We start from the raw sequence: 14,093 nt of genomic DNA, 5'->3' as shown, positions 1-14,093 counted from the left end.
GCCCTGGTGTCGTATCACCTTTATATCTTTTGCTTTTACCTTTTTTTTAGTTCTTTCCGTTTCAGTTTTTATTTCTTCTCTTAGTGGAATAAGTCTTTAGTATTTAGTTTGAGTGTTTTGCTTTGTGTCTTCCCCGATGTATTCGAGCTTGCGAGCTATATAATAAAGAGTATCTTAGTCAAGGGCTTTGTTTTGTGCCATGATCAAAAGTATGAAACGAACGATAGCATGAAAGATCATGAGATGATCTTATGGAAAGTGATAGCTTCACATATAACAAGTATGATGATTGAAACTTGTTGAGAATAAACCAACATAGACCTCAGTCATTGTTGCAATTAATAAGAAGTAATAAGGAAAGAGAGGTTCACATATAAATATATCATCTTAGACACTTTCTATAATTGTGAGCACTCATCAAACTATTACATGCTTAGAAGTAGATGTTGGACAAGGAAGACAACATAATGAATTGTGTTTGCTTGGTTACAAACAATGTTATATGATTAGAGATCCCTTAGCATGTGACGATTGCTTCCACCTCATATTAGCCAAAACTCCCGCACCAAGTAGAGATACTACTTGTGCATCCATAAACCTCCAACCCAGTTTTGCCATGAGAGTCCACCATACCTATCTATGGATTGAATAAGATCCCTCAAGTAAGTTGTCATCGGTGCAAGCAATAAAAATTGCTCTCTAATATGTATGATCTATTAATGTGTGGAAAATAAGCTTTATACAAACCTGTGATGAGGAAGACATAAAAGCGACAGACTGCATAATAAAGTTCTTTATCACAGGATGCAATATAAAGTGACGTTCCTTCGCACTAAGAGGACACGCATCCAAACCTCAAAAGTGCATGCCAACCTCTGCTTCCCTCTACGAAGGGCCTATCTTGTACCTTTACTTTTTGCCCTTGTAAGAATCATGGTGACCTTCACCAATTCCCTATTTTGCCTTTGTCTTGGCTACCGTCACATGCTTGGGAAAGATCTATATTCATATATCAACTTGGAGATGAGTACTTATGTTTATCATTGTTGACTTTACCCTTGAGGTAAATGGTTGGGAGGCAAAACTATAAGCCCCTATCTTCCTCTGTGTCCAGCTGAAACTTTGATACCATGAGTACCACGTGAGTTGTAACAATTGTGGAAAACAAAAGAGATGATTGAGTATGTGGGTTTGCTTTACAAGCTCTTATTTGACTCTTTCTGATGTCATGATAAATTGCAATTGGTTCAATGACTATGGACTGTTGTTGGCTACTTCTCGGTAAGGTTTTTGTTTCATACTTTGCTTTGTGAAGGAATTGTTACTTTCCCATAAGAATCTTTATGATGTATTGTTGTTCTATGTGTGATCATGATGCCCTCATGTCCGTATTATGTTTTATCGACACCTTCATCCCTAAACATGTGGACATGTTTATGGAACTTGGTTTTCGCTTGAGGACAAGCGAGGTCTAAGCTTGGGGGAGTTGATACGTCCATTTTGCATCATGCTTTCATGTTGATATTTTTCGCTTTATGGGCTGTTATACTACCTTGTGGTACCATACTTATGCCTTTTCTCTCTTATTTTGCAAGGTTTATTTGAAGAGGGAGAATACCAGCAGCTGGAATTCTGGACTAGAAAAGGAGCAAGTCTGAGTCCTCTATTCTGCACAACTCCAAATGCCCTGCAAATCAACGTGGAATTTTTTGGGAATATATAAAAAATATCGGGCGAAAGAAGTACCAGAGGGGAGCTACCAGGGCCCCACAAGCCTGGTAGCCGCCACCCCCTGGTGGCGGCTACAGGGCTAGTGGGCACCCTGACGGCCCACTGGCCCCCCTCTTTTTCTATATGAAGGGTTTCGTTCCAGAAAAAAATCAAGGAGGAGCTTTTTCGTGGATTCTCCTCCGCCACGAGGCGGAACTTGAGCAGATCCAATCTAGAGCTCCGGCAGGACGATCCTGCCGGGGAAACTTCCCTCCCAGAGGGGGAAATCGTCGCCATCGTCATCACCAACACTCCTCTCGTCAGAGGGGAGTCATCTCCATCAACATCTTCATCAGCACCATCTCCTCTCCAAGCCCTAGTTCATCTCTTGTAACCAATCTCCATCTCGCGACTCCGTTGGCACTTGTAAGGTTGCTAGTAGTGTTGATTACTCTTTGTAGTTGATGCTAGTTGGATTACTTGGTGGAAGAGTTTATGTTCAGATCCTTGATGCTACTCATTACACCTCTCATCGTGATTATGATTATGCTTTGTGAGTAGTTACTTTTGTTCCTGAGGACATGGGATAAGTCATGCTGATAATAGTCATGTGAATTTGGTATTCGTTCGGTATTTTGATATGTTGTATGTTGTCTTTTCAACCAGGACACTATTCAAAACAAATATCCTCTCGCTCGGATAAATGATTTGTATGATCAACTTGTTGGTTCCACCGTCTTCTCTAAGCTCGACTTGAGGTTGGGATACCACCAGATCCGTGTTCGCAAAGAGGATATTCCAAAGACCGCCTTTGTTACTCGTTATGGATCATACGAGTACACCGTCATGTCCTTTGGCTTAACCAATGCACCGGCAACCTTCTCTCGGTTGATGAATTATATATTCATGGACTACCTCGACAAATTCGCCGTGGTATATCTGGATGATATTCTGGTATTTTCGAAGAATAAAGAAGAGCATGCTGAACATCTTCGTCTTGTACTGGATAAGCTTCAGGAGCATAAACTCTATGCGAAGTATTCCAAATGTGAATTCTGGCTAGACGAAGTGACTTACCTTGGTCATGTGATTTCCAAGGATGGTATTGCAGTCAACCCCGAACGAATTCAAGCTATTCTTGACTGGACTCCCCCGAAGAATGTCAAGCAAGTCAGAAGTTTTCTCGGACTCGCCAGCTATTCCCATCGATTCGTCGAGAACTTATCCAAGATTGCGAACCCCTTAACCAACCTCCTTCACAAAGGTGTTAAGTATGAGTGGACTGATAAATTTCAGGAAAGTTTCCATGCACTCAAGGACAAACTGACGTCTGCTCCAGTACTTGCTCCTCCGGATACGAAAAGGGATTTCGTCATATACTGTGACACTTCTCGTCAAGGAATAGGTTGTGTCCTGATGTAGGATCGCAAGGTGATTGCTTATGCTTCACGTCAACTGCGTGCTCATGAAGAGAACTACCCAGTTCATGATCTTGAGCTTGCCGCAGTCATTCATGCACTCAAAGAATGGCGACAATACCTTGTCGGTAATCGCTGTGAAATCTACACCAACCATCAAAGTCTGAAGTACTTGTTCACTCAACCGGAGTTGAATCTACGTCAACAAAGATGGATGGAGCGCATAGCAGATTTTGACTGTAGTATATCATATACCCCTGGCAAGGCTAACGTAATGGCTGATGCCTTGAGTCGCAAGTCATACTGCAACCACCTCCAGGTTCATAAGGTTCACGATCGTCTGCAAGAGGAATTCCGTAAGTTGAACCTCCATATTTCTCCTCAGGGTTACCTTGTTCCCCCTCCTGAAGAGTGTCAAAAGATGAACCTTCGTGTTGTTAATCAGGGTTCCTTCAGTAACCTAGTTGTTGAACCAGATCTTGTGGGCTCCATAAAGAATCTGCAAAGCTTTGAGGATGATGTCGACAGGATTAAGAGCTATATTGCGAAGGGTAAACCCTCCTTTTTCACTGTTGCTGAAGATGGCGCCTTGTATTTCAAGGGTCGCCTATTCGTCCCAAATAAGAAGGAAAATCTCAGGATGACCGGAGAGGTGATGAAAGAAGCTCACGACACACCATTGTCTATTCACCGGGTAGTACCAAGATGTACCAAGACATCCGGCAAAGATTCTCGTGGCCCAACATGAAACAAGACATTGCACGCTATGTGGCAGAATGTGATATATGCCGGCGTATCAAAGCAGAACATCAAAAGCCTACTAGAACTTTGCAACCTATCTCTATTCCTGAGTGGAAATGGGACCATGTTGAAATGGACTTTGTCACTGGTTTTCCCAAATCTCAGAAAGGTAATGATGCTATTCTTGTCGTCATTGATCGACTGTCCAAAGTTGCACATTTCCTAGCCGTCAAAGAAACAGTTAATGCTAGTCAGCTGGCAGATCTTTATATGTCAAGAGTTGTTTTACTTCACGGTATTCCGTTGGTAATCAGCTCGGACCATGGCAGCATGTTCACTTCAAAATTTTGGGAAAGTTTTCAGAAGGCTGTGGGGACTCATCTGTCCTTCAGCACTGCATTTCATCCTCAATCCCAGGGACAAGTTGAACGAGTCAACCAAATTCTTGAGGACATGCTTCAAGCTTGTGTCATTTCCTTCGGTAAGAAATGGGAGGAATCTCTCCCGTATGCCGAGTTCTCTTACAACAATAGCTATCAAGCTAGTCTGAAGATGGCCCCTTTCGAAGTATTGTATGGACGAAGGTGTCGAACTCTTCTGAATTAGTCAGAAACTGTGGAACAATCACTCTTCGGTCCCGATATTATTCAACATGCCGAAGATCAAGTCCGCATTATTCATGAGAATCTGAAGGCTGCTCAGTCTAGTCATCATCAAGATATGGTCTATCAACCTGGCGAAAAGGCTTATCTTCGTGTCACACCAATGAGATGTGCACATCGTTTTGGTATCAAGGGCAAGTTAGCTCCTCGCTATATTGGTCCTTTCACTGTTCTCGAAAGGCGTGGCAGAGTGGCTTATCAATTGGAACTGTCGGCAAACCTTTCTCAGGTTCACGATGTCTTCCATGTTTCTCAGCTCTGCCGCTGCTTCAAGAATCCTATTCGAGTAGTGGATCATGGTATGCTTGAGCTGCAACAAGACCTCTCTTATAAAGAGCATCCGGTCCACATTCTCGACCAAGCTGAACATAAGACCCGTCGCAAAGTCACCAAGTTCCTTAAGGTGCAATGGTCAAATCATTCTCAAGATGAAGCCACTTGGGAAAGCGAGGATCATCTTCGTGATGAATACCCCGAACTTTTTCCTTCTACCTCTTAATTCTCGGGACGAGAATTCTTGTTAGTAGGGGAGAATTGTGATATCCTCGACTTTTGCTACAGTGATGATTGTAATTAAGCAACAGTGATCCCGTGCTAATGATGCCACGTCATCGTTAATTATATCAATGATCTCGTGTTAGTTGAAATCGAATCAAAACTTGAAACTTAAAATTAAAGTCGGACAAGAAAGATTTTATGTTGTTAAAATAAAAACGTCGGGGAGCTATTAAAATTTCCTAATAAATTATAAATGTGAATCGGAATTATTGAAGTCATTTATAATCCCCATATATTTAAAACAAAAGCTATATATATAAAAGGTTAAATAAAAGAAAGTATTAAAAGTATATATAATAAATTGTAAAAGAAAGTAAGTAAAATTAAATAATAAAAAGAAATAATAATAAACAAATAAAAAGGAAAAGAATCCCCCTGGCCTAACTGGGCCAAAACTGGCCGAGTCGGCCTCCCCATTCGGCCCACCACCCGTGGGGTATAAAGCCCCCTAGGGAGGGCAACCCTAGCCGAGACCCCCCCCCCCGCTCCCCACTCCCCCTGGCCGCCTCCAGGCCCCTCCTCTCTCGGCTCTATCCCCCCCCCCCCCGCACCGAGTCCTCTCGGCCACTCCCTCCCCACCTACTACTAGCCCCAGCCCCAGGAATCCCCATCGACAGAACCCCCCTCGGCGTCTCCCTCTCCCGCGACCCACTCCCGCGCCGAGAGCCCCAGCCCCCCTCGGTCTCCATCCGCTCGGTCCCCCACCCACTCCCACCGACACCTCCCTCCCTCCCTGGATCTGAGAGCCCTCCTCTCGATCCCTCCTACCAGATCCCACCGACCAGCCCCAGAAACCCCACCGAGAGCCTCCCACCGAGCCCACTCCGGCAGCAACCCCAGCCCCAGAGGCCCCATCCGGGCGCCGGCCCTCCTCCGGGCCGGATTCGGCCGGCCCCTCCGGCGACCTCCACCGGGGAGCCTCACGGCGACCCTCCGGTCGGCTCTCCTCGTCACCACCGTCTCCCGAACCGCGCCACCGTCACCGCCTCGTCCTCCTCCTCGCCGTATCCTCCGCCTATCGAGAACTCCGGCTTCACCGGGCCCTCTCATCAACGTCGGTGAGCCCCTTTTAGGGCTCCTCCCACCGTTTCCTTCCTCGCGCTGTCCCGGTTCCATTTCGGCAAACGGCGCTCTGTTCCGACGTCGTTAGGATCGAGTAGGGGTAGAGGGAGATGTATCTCTCTCTGTGTTGTTGTTAACAAAGAGAGTTAGGAGATGAGATGAGAAAAAGAAAAATAAATAAAAAGACGTATGTATGTATGTATTAGATGCCGTACGTATTTTGTATGTAGAAGATGCACGTATGTATGTATTTATGATGTAGGTATGTGGAGAAATACGTTATGGTATTATATGGGTAAATATGTGTATGTGGCTACTGCCACTTACCGATGGGGCCAACCCACCCATTGACTATGACAGGGAGGCCCCACACGCTTTGAAAAAATGAAAATTAAAATATAAAAATATAAATATGTTTTTATTAAATAAAGAAATAGATATATTATTTAATTAATTAATTGGGTAATTAGAATAATTAGAGTATGACACGTGTGTCCCCCACTAAATTAATCTCATTAATTACTATTTAATATTAATTAAAAAACTTGTGTCTATGACGCATGGGACCCACTAGTCAGTTGACTAGTCAATTGCTGATATCAGCGTGACATCATGCTGATGTCATAATAGCTTTTAATTGAATTAATTAAATATGTTTTTAATTCCTAATTATTGAATAAAACTTTAAAAATTAATATAAAATAATCCGTAAGTCAGATCAAAAAAAATTCAACATGAAAGTTGATGAGCAGAACGAGACGAATCCGGATACATGGTCCATTCGTCTGTCACGCGTCCCTAGCATAGCAAACATGGAACTTTTCCATCGTTTTCTGTCTGACCGGTAGTAGCCCGAGACCCGGAAAATATCGTCAGATATTCTTCCGACCCGTCTATGACGGATGTTGCTGCTGAAAGTGCAGTCATGCCCTTAATCGAGTTTTGGTGTTAATGACAACACATACATACGATACTAATCTTATTTGTTGAGTGTATCTCACGATGGCAAGTACTCTTAGTAGATTGAGAATTATGTGCCAAGGTGGTCTGAGAAGATCGGGACTTATATGTCAAGAAGGCTCGGGATTGAGAAAAGATGATGTAGCCTATCCTTTAAATTTACTATTCTTGAGTATAGGGATCCCGCACTATTAAGAGGGGATCATAGGTTTTGCGATGAACTTGCTCATACTACATCTCTACTTTTCTGCTCATACCACGTCTCCACTACTCTGCTTCTATCTCAAAACAAAACCAATGCCTCAGACATCCGGCTTCCTCCGGACGTCCGAGGGCCGGACGCCCGACCACTTCGGAAATCCGGAACCTTATACCAGAGAAATCCAGAGTCAATAACCCGGACTTCCGGCTTCCTCCGGACGTCCGAGGGCCGGACGCCCGACCACTTCGGAAATCCGGAACCTTGCACCAGAGAAATTTGAGTCAAATAACTCGGACTTCCGGCCTCCTCCTGTCGTCTGAGGGCCGGACGTCCGACCTCCTCCGGAAATCCGGTGCCCTTGAACAGAGCCAATATCTCGGACATCCGGCTTCCTCCGGACGTCCGGTCCCTGTTCGACTACACAGTGGTTCCTGATATATATACATCCCTCAGACGACCGACCCCTGTCGGACGTCCGACCCCTTGTGGGCGTCCGGACATCCGAGAACTGCCGGATGTCCGACCAATGTCAGACTTAAGTGACCCCAACGGCGGTTTAAGTCTCCCCACTATATATACCCCCTTCCACTTCGTGAGAGGGTGTTCAACACAGCAAGAACACTTACAAGAACACCTTTCTCCTCACTCATTCTTGCCTACACCCATACTTAGATCCCAAGAGCATTTGTGAGCCCCTTTGAGTGTTGTTCCAATCAAAAGATAGATCGTCTCCTTCTCCTCCTCTCCACCAAAGCGACTTGTGATTTGAGAAAGTTTTGAGCAATCCCCGTGATCTTGTTACTCTTGGAGGTTAGAGACTCCTAGGCGGTAGGAGTCTTCGGAGAGGAATCAAACCATTGTGATTACCCCCCGAAAAGTTTGTGAGGGTTTGGAAGCCACCTCAAGGCTTACCACTAGTGGTTGAGAAATGCCTTCGTGGTGTTGTCTCAAAGGGAGAATACGGTGAGCCTTCGTGGCGTTGCTGTGCCTTCGTGGTAACATCCGCCCCTCTAATGGTGACGTAGCTTCCCTCCAAGGAAGTGAACACCGGGATACATCCTCGTCTCTCTTGGAGTTTCGGTTATCCCTAACCCTAACTCTCTACTTGTGTTAATCCTTATTACGTACTTGCATTTGATTATTGTTTACCGGTTGCCTTACTTTACTCTAAATAGCTTACTCCTTGTCTTTGCAATTATTAGGCTCGCGCTCATATTCCGCACCATTGCATAAAATTGCTAAGTAACTATTAAAATTTGGAACTGTACCTATTCACCCCCCCCCCTCTAGGTCCATCCCGATCCTTTTCAATTGGTATTAGAGCCTCGTGCTCTATTCTTGTGGCTTAACCGCCCTAGAGTGAGATGGACGGGACTCCCATTACTGTAGCTCCAGTGGAGAGGGACCGGACTTCCACGAAAGTCAGGTCCTTCACCTCTAAGGACCTGGAACGAGACCTTGCCAAGCAAAAAGAGGAGCATGATGCTTCTCTTGAGGCCTTGGTCCAAATAAGACTGGCATCATTAACCACGGGGACAGCCACGTCCCCGAGGGCCTCAGGGCAAAATGTGCACGGTTCTTCATTTGGCCAACAACCTCCAGGCAATAACCAAACCAGTGTTCCATGGCTTTATGCTAGATCTCAAGTTGAGAAACCTAAGTACAATCCTGGAGGAAAACCTCCTTTGCTTGATGACAATTCCGATTTTGCTTTGTGGAGAGTTGGAATGCAGGATCATCTTAGGTACGCCAATGATGAGATGTTGGACATCCTCGAGCATAGCTACAATCTTGTAGATCCAAGGTGCCTCACTCCTACAGAAACTTATGACAAGCATCTCAACGACACTGGGATCATGTGCATAAGAACAGGAATGAATGACAAGCAACGGAGACCTTACATACACATCACAAGCGCCAAGGAACTGTGGGATAGCATTATAAGGACCAAGACCGGTACCTCCACTCTTCGGCTTGCTCAATATGAAATTGCCAAGGGGCAATTGCAGAACTTCTGTATGGAAAAGGGTGAATCTCCCAAGCAACTGCTAGAATGGCTCATGACTCTCGCCGCAGACATTGAGTCATGTGACTGTGACAAGACGCAAGATGGTTTCAACCTGACCAAGACATTTCTCGTGGACAAGTTACTTCATGCTCTTGCTCCGTACCACCATCAATTGGTATGGGACATAAGGCAACACCATGGGTTCAAAGAAATGACCCCAGATGACATCATATCCACTTTCCAATTATTTGAAGAGTCAAAGGCAAATGCAACAAAGCACCTTGCCATGCATGGCACTTCTACATCAAAGATCAATCTTGCTTTGAAAGCCAAGCATGAATGTGACGAAGAAGAAAGTGAAGAAGAAGAGGGTGATGAAGACTGCGAAGATGGTGATGATGTTGACTCTGATGAAAGCCCATCTTATGAGGACATTGCTCTCTTTGTAAAGAAGTTCAGTGCAGGAAAATTCAAGGGAAGATTCCCAAAGAAGAAAGTAAGAAAATGCTATAACTGTGAGGAAACCAACCACTTCTCCAATGACTGCCCTTATGAGAAGAGAGAAGATAAACCAAGGTTTCAGAAGACCTTTGTAAAGAAGAAATTGCCAAACCCTATGAACTCCAAGCTCAAGAGGAGAGATGGAAGAGAAATGGTTGCACAAGAAGAATCAGATCCAGAAGACGTTGGTGGGGTTGTTGGAGTAGCTCAGGATACACAAAGCACCTTGAGGCTCGTCAACAAAAGTGGTGATGTTGTTCACTACAACTATATGAAAGACTACAAGGGCAACGCCCACAAGTGTTTGATGGCAAAGACTGCCATAGAAGATGAGGAAGACCAAAGCTCCCATGATAAGGTTAAGGTAACTCCACGGTTAAACTCTTTCAGTCTAGCTTCTACCTCATATGATGAGTACCTTGATGCGGAAGATCACTATGAGGACAATGACTTAGATCATCCTATGTTTGCCAAAATAAACAAATTTATGTGCTCTCTTAAAGGAAAGAAGCTCACTATGTTTCGCATACTTATGGAAATGGTGAGTAAGCACACCAATACCATCAAGGAACTCGAAACCCTCGGTACTGAGGAGAAGGAAAGGAATGAAATCCTTGAGCAGAAAGTCATGTATGAGGAAGCACAAAATGATGCATTATGCTCAAAAGTTGGTGAAAACCTTGATAAACATGCTAACGATCTTGCCTCCTTGAAAAAGGTTGAATCTGTGTGCAAAGAGTTATTAAATGGTAAAAACCGACTTGTGAATCCTCATGCTTCTCTTTCTAAGGACTGTGAGCGCCTATCCTTGTCTCTCAAGGACAAGGAAGAGAAACTCACTGTTCTTACAAAGAGCTTTGAGGCACTCAAGGTTACTTATCTTGACACTCTAGCTAAGGCTTACTCCTCACCTATTATTAATGTTGATACCTGCACTGCTAACTCTAGTAGTGAATTCGCATCTATTCTTTAGGAAAACTGTTCGCTAAAGGCACAGCTAGATAGAGGTCTCACGACATGTGCACAAGGACAAAAGACTCTCAATGAGATCTTAAGTCAACACAATGAAGTCTTTGCCAAGGAAGGGCTTGGGTTCAATCCAAGCACCGCCAGTCCTGAGGTTTCACGGGCCCGGGGCGAAACTACAATCCGGAGTCCTTCGGGGCCCTTAGTATAAATGTCTAACTAGTATTCATCATATATTTTATTTTAAATAAAGCATTCATCATATATAATTAAGTTCATCAAAAATCAATGTGCATGTTGCATAATGTATTACATATTACCTTTAAAAATTTCTCCTAGCATTCCGAGAAGCAAAATCGCTAATGATAGTATCAATATTAATTTCATCCAAGAATTTTTTCTCGATGCATAAAGTTGCCAAGCCATTTAATCTCTCTTGCGACATTGTAGATCTCAAGTAGTTCTTCAATAATTTCAACTTCGAGAAACTCCTTTCAGCTGATGCCACAGTCACAGGCATAGTAAATAAAATCCGATATGCAATAGAAATATTAGGATAACAATCTGATTCTCTGACAAACTCAGAAATATCCATAGCAGACATCGCTCTATCAGGCAAAGTTGACTGTATAACAGTTAACTCAGAAATCAGATCATTTAAATCAACATCACATGATCCACTTGAGGAGAAAGAACTTGCAAATTTAGTGCAACTGTTTTTAAGTTCAGAATGCTCCAATGACTTCAAGGTCGTCGAACTCATTAAAAATCCAAATATTTTTTTGAATGATTCAAGTTCTTCAAATATGTTTTTTAGTGAAGTGGCCGCCTTATCAACCATGACCAAAAAATAATTGACTTTAAAATCCTTCTCAGCTTCAAACATTGCTTCATGATTGTCATCTTCATCAAATTGTTTCTTCCTAGAAACACGACGTTTTACTGGAAATGATGGCTCAACACCCATTTCAGCTGCAATTGTTTTGGCAATTACCACACTAGAAACAAACCCTTCCTCTCTATAAGTGTCAAAATAAGTCCTCATACCATCTATTTGCGTTAAGGCAGACTCAATACACATGGATGGTGATTGCAGCTTCCTGCTCACTGTATCTACAGCAAATAGAATGTCATGCCAAATGACCATGCCAAGTATGAACTCATAGCTGCCAAGCACATCAAACAATTTTTTTGCATCACTCCTATCCTTGGGTTCTGTACCACTATCTTCACTTAACTCAAGTAGAGCTGATCTTATGCTAGGAGCTTGATATCTAATTGCTTTTACACTTTTAATCCGACTCTCCCAGCGAGTATTGCTCAAAGATTTCACAGTTAAATCTTTCACATGGCTCACAAAAACTTTGCATCTTTTGGTAGAACCACTAAATAGTACATATATTCGTTGCACAATTCCAAAAAAAAAGAAACAGCTTTACCACAAGATTTAGCTATATCACAAAGAGTGAGATTGAGACTATGGCAAGCACATGGCATATACAAAGCTCTTGGATTTACCTCAAGCAACCGACTTTGAACCCCCTTGTATTTTCCTTTCATGTTAGATCCATTGTCATAACCTTGGCCCCTAATGTCATCAATATTAAGACCGAAGGACATCATAGAATCAACCAATACATTGAAAATTCCCAAACCAGATGTGTCCTCCACTACCAAAAAACCAAGAAAGTACTCCACAATTTGTATTTTTCCATTAGACATATGAACACAACGAACCAACAAACTCATTTGTTCTTGATGACTCACATCCGGGGTACAATCTAGGATAACAGTGAAATATTTGGCCACTTTGACAATCTTGATGATAGAATTTCTAATGTCAGCAGCCATAAGAGAGATCAACTCATTCTGAATTTTATGGCTAAGATAATGGTAATGGATATCTTTGTTTTGAATACGCCTAAGATGATCTTGCATTACCAAATCGAATTCCGCAACCATCTCCACACAAGCTAAGAAATTGCCATTTGAATCATCATAAAGTTGCTCGCTGGATCATCTAAAAGCCAAATTACGCTTACCAAGAAATTTCACAATGGCAACTATCCTCTATAAAACTTTCCTTATGCGTTCCTTCTCCTTTGTGATTTGATGTTGTAACTCGTTATCAATTGTTTCATGCTTACTCAGTCGAATTCTCAGTTCATTCCAAGAGTTCATGTTGGTGATGTGGTCGACACTAGCTTCATGTTCTTTAAGTCTCTCACTAATATGCCGCCAATCACAAAACCCATCATGCCCCAACGAACTCTTGCATTTATCAGAATTGAAAAGCTTACAGCAAAAACAAAACACTTTTTTGCGTGTTTTGAAAAAACTAACCATCTCCTATCACGCACTTCTCCATTGCTCATTTTTCTTGAGTAATGGCTATACGCAAAATGTCGTAAATTTCCATCCAAAGGATATGTAGTATTTTCTTCTTCCCTTTTAGGCCCCTTTTCCACTAATATGTCCCTAGCTTTGTTATCAAGACTACCCCAGTTGCTTGGATCATAAATATCCACAATAATAACCGATTCCTCATCAATAATAGTAGATTCTATCGGAGATGAATTATATATGGGCTCATGATCACTCACATTGATATCATCCATGTTGATGTCAACATCGTCTTTTGTAGGAGTATGATCATCATCTTTCCGATTGGCATTAGTTTGGTCATTCACAAGAACTATCGCCAACTCATCTGGATTTCTTGAAGTGCTCGTGTTGCGCTTATAATATTTAATAATTGATCCACTCAATGCCTCTTTCTCCTCATTTACCTCCTGCTTCTTTTTTCTTTTAAGACTTCCAGATGGATATTTTCTACCCGGACCCGACATGACCTTGCTGAAATTGAAAGGAACAATTAGTTTTTAAAATAAACACATAGCTATTAGCTAATTAAAATATTAGATTAACTACAAACGATTAGGGCTTCTAGGTATCTAGATGTAAACTAGGAGTTCAGAAGATACGTACCTGCTACAGCGGCCTGCAGACTACCAGCGTCTTCGTCGGGAGCAAGACGGCGGCCGGGCGGCGTCGCGGCGAGTGTTCAAACTTGAACGAGCGAGTCAACCAGTCAGGGAGACAGGGCGCTGGAGCCTAGCTGGAGCAAGACGGCGGCGTCGTGGCGACAAACAGCGGCAGCGGCAGTCAGAGGAAAAGCAACACAGAGATAGGAAACATACCGTCATTGACCCTTTCCTTTCCATGTTTCTGTGCATGTACGTTAATTCAGCGATTCCTTTCCGTTTGTTTAGTCAAACCAGCGGTTCTTTGACCCTTTCCTTTCC

This window comes from Hordeum vulgare, chromosome 6H, assembly GCF_904849725.1.
Source record: "Hordeum vulgare subsp. vulgare chromosome 6H, MorexV3_pseudomolecules_assembly, whole genome shotgun sequence".
Lineage (NCBI taxonomy): Eukaryota > Viridiplantae > Streptophyta > Magnoliopsida > Poales > Poaceae > Hordeum > Hordeum vulgare.
Note: the sequence above shows the minus strand (reverse complement) of the source record.